Below are 5,000 nucleotides of genomic sequence, written 5' to 3' on the forward strand. Positions count from 1 at the left end.
AGCATGGAACAACATCCAGTGCATCTTCTCCGCCACATTACACAATCCACACTATCACAACCAGACCAGGAGGTCCATGCGGAAAATACAATATCCCAGCCTTTCGACATCCACCATTGCGCAGACCAGGCACCAACACCCACACATGTCCTATACAACGGTGCACCCAACATCACAATAGTACCTCCTGTCACAGCGCACAAACAATGACATGAGTCAAAGACACAGGTCTCACACAAGCATAGAATTGGAGCGCCGCCTCTAATAAGCCAAAGGTGCATCCTGACGTGACAAATCTGATCATGTCACAAGCATTCACTTACTATAATCACTATCAACGAACCTGCCGCCCCCGCCCCCCCCCCCTACACCTTTCCTTACAACAACGTGTAACCTAACCTAACCTAACCTAACCTATGTTGTACCTTAACCTAACCTATGTTGTACCTTAACCTAACCTATGTTGTACCTTAACCTAACCTATGTTGTACCTTAACCTAACCTATGTTGTACCTTAACCTAACCTATGTTGTACCTTAACCTAACCTATGTTGTACCTTAACCTAACCTATGTTGTACCTTAACCTAACCTATGTTGTACCTTAACCTAACCTATGTTGTACCTTAACCTAACCCATGTTGTACCTTAACCTAACCCATGTTGTACCTTAACCTAACCCATGTTGTACCTTAACCTAACCCATGTTGTACCTTAACCTAACCCATGTTGTACCTTAACCTAACCCATGTTGTACCTTAACCTAACCCATGTTGTACCTTAACCTAACCCATGTTGTACCTTAACCTAACCCATGTTGTACCTTAACCTAACCCATGTTGTACCTTAACCTAACCCATGTTGTGCCTTAACCTAACCCATGTTGTGCCTTAACCTAACCCATGTTGTGCCTTAACCTAACCCATGTTGTGCCTTAACCTAACCCATGTTGTGCCTTAACCTAACCCACGTTGTGCCTTAACCTAACCCACGTTGTGCCTTAACCTAACCCACGTTGTGCCTTAACCTAACCCATGTTGTGCCTTAACCTAACCCATGTTGTGCCTTAACCTAACCCATGTTGTGCCTTAACCTAACCCATGTTGTGCCTTAACCTAACCCATGTTGTGCCTTAACCTAACCCATGTTGTGCCTTAACCTAACCCATGTTGTGCCTTAACCTAACCCATGTTGTGCCTTAACCTAACCCACGTTGTGCCTTAACCTAACCCACGTTGTGCCTTAACCTAACCCACGTTGTGCCTTAACCTAACCCATGTTGTGCCTTAACCTAACCCATGTTGTGCCTTAACCTAACCCATGTTGTGCCTTAACCTAACCCATGTTGTGCCTTAACCTAACCCACGTTGTGCCTTAACCTAACCCACGTTGTGCCTTAACCTAACCCACGTTGTGCCTTAACCTAACCCACGTTGTGCCTTAACCTAACCCACGTTGTGCCTTAACCTAACCCACGTTGTGCCTTAACCTAACCCACGTTGTCCCCTAAAGTAACCCACGTTGTCCCCTAACGTAACCCACGTTGTCCCCTAACGTAACCCATGTTGTCGCCTAAACCTGCTCTGTAATTGTTATACGACTCGTTCAATTAGTGTAGTGTTGCCCACCCGCAACCCTCGCAATATAGTTCGCTACTCGCACTGCCCGCTCCCCTGTGTATCGCTTCATGTTAAACACCTTGCAAGTCTTGCTGACTTTCCACATGCTCCTGCTGTACACTGTAATGTGGATGGCAGCAGGACGTACATGCCGCCCCTCCCCACGTCCCCACCTTGCCCCCCTGCCTTCGCAAGCTGGTTGGTGAGAAGTTTGCATGTTCAATGCCCTTCGCATGCGACGTACTCAGGCTACGTTGTGGTGCGGCCTGTGTCAACCGTCCGCTAATGTCGTACGCGTAAACCACAATCTGTACTGCACATTCGTCCTTATGTACCGAATGATACATCGTGGCACATGTGTGACCGTACAACGACTGCGCCCAAAAACGGCGGACCATACAGTGCAAATATTGTGCACGCAGCTACGTGTCGTCTCCCTATGAGAGCTGGATTGCAGTGTGGTACGCCATAGAGACGTGTGGGAGGAACGGACGCCGTGGATGGCGATCAGCATGAGCTGTCTGTTGATGTATTCGGACCTAGTCGTCTCTCCTCACACACCGTGATGGCATGGTGCACCGCGTTCCATATCTGCGACATGCTACAGAGGCCGGTTGACAGTCGTTCGAGCAATGGACATCGCATACGTACGGGGGCCACCTTCCACGTATTGTCTAGGCGTGCACATTTTGTTGCGTGTATGTGGGCAGACGTAGTGTGGCGTGACACCTGACACAGGCATGCAATAATCGTTGAAGTTGCAAATGGCGATGGACGCCTGCGTTTTCTGGTGAAGTTACGCAAATGAACAAATGGTAACCTGTTGTGGTGCGGTTGTTCTCGCTAGGGGTGAATCGGTGATGGCGACGATAGGTTGAGGTACGAACCGGTTGTTCCAGCGATACCCACCATGCCGACGAAACTGAACGGCATCTGGGTGTGAAGCGATACGCGGCGGTGGCTGGGTGGGACCGTCCCCGGCCGGTGAGGGGGCGCCTCCCGGCGTGCTGGCCGCGCGGTGCGTGGGCGCACGCGCTACAGCCGGCTGGTGGGGGCGGCCAGTGGCAGGCGCGCCGGCCGACGGACGCGGCAGGCGTCGCAGCTGCGCGCCGGCGCACCCTGCGCGCGGCGCCGTGCGGCCAAAGTAGGTCCTCGCGGGCCCGGTGCGAAGCGCGGTGGACATCTTCAGTGTGCTGGTCCGATTGAGGACTGTGTGCGTTGAGGATGCGCCGCCGCCCGGCGCTCGGCGCCGCGACGCCGTCTGCTGCTCGGTCGCCCCAGCGGTTCTCGCTGGTGGTTTGTATCGCAGCTGTGCGGATGTGTTGGCGCGTGCGCTGTGCTGGGAGAGTTCGCTTCGGCACCCAAGTGGGGCTTTTGTCCTTCTGTGGCGCTGGCGTTGGAGCTGCCGGTCACCGTAGGTGGCGCGTGTTGTCTCCCGCCGGCAATGCCACGACAGCACGCTCCCGGGCCTCTGTCGGCAGCGGCAAGCTCAGTTGGGAGCACGGGTGGTCGCACCGAAAGCGTCTACTCGCCTAACTCCGGGCGATTGCGCCTCTCTCGAACCCGACCAAGTACTTGGGACGGCGCTGCGCGCCGCCGGGACCTGAGAGGGTTTCGAGGTGTATTGTGCAGGGGAGCTCAGCCTCCTCCTGTTTGCAGAATGATTGAGCGGACGCTTGCGTGTTCGCGCGGGCCCCCGGGACACACTCCCGGGCGGCCGGCTGCTCAGCTCTAGTTGACGCAGCTCCCTGGTTGATCCTGCCAGTAGTCATATGCTTGTCTCAAAGATTAAGCCATGCATGTCTCAGTACAAGCCGCATTAAGGTGAAACCGCGAATGGCTCATTAAATCAGTTATGGTTCCTTAGATCGTACCCACGTTACTTGGATAACTGTGGTAATTCTAGAGCTAATACATGCAAACAGAGTCCCGACCAGAGATGGAAGGGACGCTTTTATTAGATCAAAACCAATCGGTCGGCTCGTCCGGTCCGTTTGCCTTGGTGACTCTGAATAACTTTGGGCTGATCGCACGGTCCTCGTACCGGCGACGCATCTTTCAAATGTCTGCCTTATCAACTGTCGATGGTAGGTTCTGCGCCTACCATGGTTGTAACGGGTAACGGGGAATCAGGGTTCGATTCCGGAGAGGGAGCCTGAGAAACGGCTACCACATCCAAGGAAGGCAGCAGGCGCGCAAATTACCCACTCCCGGCACGGGGAGGTAGTGACGAAAAATAACGATACGGGACTCATCCGAGGCCCCGTAATCGGAATGAGTACACTTTAAATCCTTTAACGAGTATCTATTGGAGGGCAAGTCTGGTGCCAGCAGCCGCGGTAATTCCAGCTCCAATAGCGTATATTAAAGTTGTTGCGGTTAAAAAGCTCGTAGTTGGATTTGTGTCCCACGCTGTTGGTTCACCGCCCGTCGGTGTTTAACTGGCATGTATCGTGGGACGTCCTGCCGGTGGGGCGAGCCGAAGGCGTGCGACCGCCTCGTGCGTGCTCGTGCGTCCCGAGGCGGACCCCGTTGAAATCCTACCAGGGTGCTCTTTATTGAGTGTCTCGGTGGGCCGGCACGTTTACTTTGAACAAATTAGAGTGCTTAAAGCAGGCAAGCCCGCCTGAATACTGTGTGCATGGAATAATGGAATAGGACCTCGGTTCTATTTTGTTGGTTTTCGGAACCCGAGGTAATGATTAATAGGGACAGGCGGGGGCATTCGTATTGCGACGTTAGAGGTGAAATTCTTGGATCGTCGCAAGACGAACAGAAGCGAAAGCATTTGCCAAGTATGTTTTCATTAATCAAGAACGAAAGTTAGAGGTTCGAAGGCGATCAGATACCGCCCTAGTTCTAACCATAAACGATGCCAGCCAGCGATCCGCCGCAGTTCCTCCGATGACTCGGCGGGCAGCCTCCGGGAAACCAAAGCTTTTGGGTTCCGGGGGAAGTATGGTTGCAAAGCTGAAACTTAAAGGAATTGACGGAAGGGCACCACCAGGAGTGGAGCCTGCGGCTTAATTTGACTCAACACGGGAAACCTCACCAGGCCCGGACACCGGAAGGATTGACAGATTGATAGCTCTTTCTTGATTCGGTGGGTGGTGGTGCATGGCCGTTCTTAGTTGGTGGAGCGATTTGTCTGGTTAATTCCGATAACGAACGAGACTCTAGCCTGCTAACTAGTCGCGTGACATCCTTCGTGCTGTCAGCGATTACTTTTCTTCTTAGAGGGACAGGCGGCTTCTAGCCGCACGAGATTGAGCAATAACAGGTCTGTGATGCCCTTAGATGTTCTGGGCCGCACGCGCGCTACACTGAAGGAATCAGCGTGTCTTCCTAGGCCGAAAGGTCGGGGTAACCCGCTGAACCTCCTT

The 5,000-nt window shown here is 53.1% G+C and overlaps 1 non-coding gene across 1 annotated transcript in view; it reads left to right on the forward strand.

Annotated features, from left to right (window-relative positions):
• The first annotated feature begins 3,362 nt into the window (after positions 1-3,362).
• The window catches only part of LOC124744341, a 1,909-nt gene continuing 271 nt past the window's right edge, over positions 3,363-5,000 (forward strand). Inside the window, exon 1 of the ribosomal RNA XR_007010700.1 lies at positions 3,363-5,000. This exon is cut by the window's right edge and continues 271 nt beyond it. This is a non-coding gene — a ribosomal RNA (small subunit ribosomal RNA).

This window comes from Schistocerca piceifrons, unplaced genomic scaffold, assembly GCF_021461385.2.
Source record: "Schistocerca piceifrons isolate TAMUIC-IGC-003096 unplaced genomic scaffold, iqSchPice1.1 HiC_scaffold_288, whole genome shotgun sequence".
Taxonomy (NCBI): domain Eukaryota; kingdom Metazoa; phylum Arthropoda; class Insecta; order Orthoptera; family Acrididae; genus Schistocerca; species Schistocerca piceifrons.